Below are 1,083 nucleotides of genomic sequence, written 5' to 3' on the forward strand. Positions count from 1 at the left end.
AAATATATCAGGAAGCTAGAGTCATCAGTTTGAATTTATAATTAGAATTTCTGGCTTTCAACTCCGTACACCTACAGAAAAGTGTACTTCATTAAGTCCTCAACTTTTATTTATTAATTTTAGGGGCGGTGAATTTGTCCTAATTTCTTTTACGTACTCAAATGCTCTGACTTTTGAGGATAGTTAATTACTAGTGATGTAGGCCGATTTCCCATTTCTGACTTTGTCCTTCCACTCTAGCACAAGGTCAGAGTGTATATATAGAGAGAGTTCAAACCAACAACTTTGTAAGTATGGGACCTCAATCTTACCAATTTAACAAAACTTCGTCAATACAAGTACATTATACATGTACGTACCCTACTTGCAATTTATGCCATGTTGCTACACAATTAATTAATTTTCCGTATAGTTGATCAGGCAATTAGAGAGACTCGACTAAACTTGTATTATTAATTTGTTGACAAAGGAGTTTGTTAAATTGAGAATGAGAAGAAAAAGTGGTTTAATTAATTAATCATTCGCTAAATCACAACGACCTCCCCTAAAGTTTGGCATAATTATGAATACCCCTCGTTGTTTGAAAAATTACCAATACCTCCTTGATTTTTTAACGGTCATCTAACAATTGGCCCAATCCATTAGGTTTTCATTCATTTTTATGGTGAACCGACTAAAATGCCCTTATGGATTAAAAATTATAATTTTATTTTTTTTTATGGACTAAGTTGATTATTTATTTATAATTTTTAAAATTTTTCATCCATTCCATTTGATTTTTTTTATAAGTTTTAATTTTTTTAAAAAAAAAATGAAAAAATACAGCGAGCAAAATTGATAATTTTTTTTATAAGAAGGTTTTTGTATTTATGTCAAATATTAGGAGAGATCGTTATAAGTTATCCTTAATTACATGTATATATGTCAAAGATAGCAGTCCAAATTCAACAAATTGGGTGTAGCTATAGGCTATAAGAATCATGAATATTTTTGTTCCCAAATGATAAAATTAGCTAAGTAAGAAGGAAAAAGATGCATGTGTATGGTGGGGATTGATTTAGTGTGAGGTGGGGTGGTGCAGGG

The sequence above is a fragment of the Sesamum indicum genome, linkage group LG11, assembly GCF_000512975.1.
Source record: "Sesamum indicum cultivar Zhongzhi No. 13 linkage group LG11, S_indicum_v1.0, whole genome shotgun sequence".
In the NCBI taxonomy this organism is placed as follows: Eukaryota; Viridiplantae; Streptophyta; class Magnoliopsida; order Lamiales; family Pedaliaceae; genus Sesamum; species Sesamum indicum.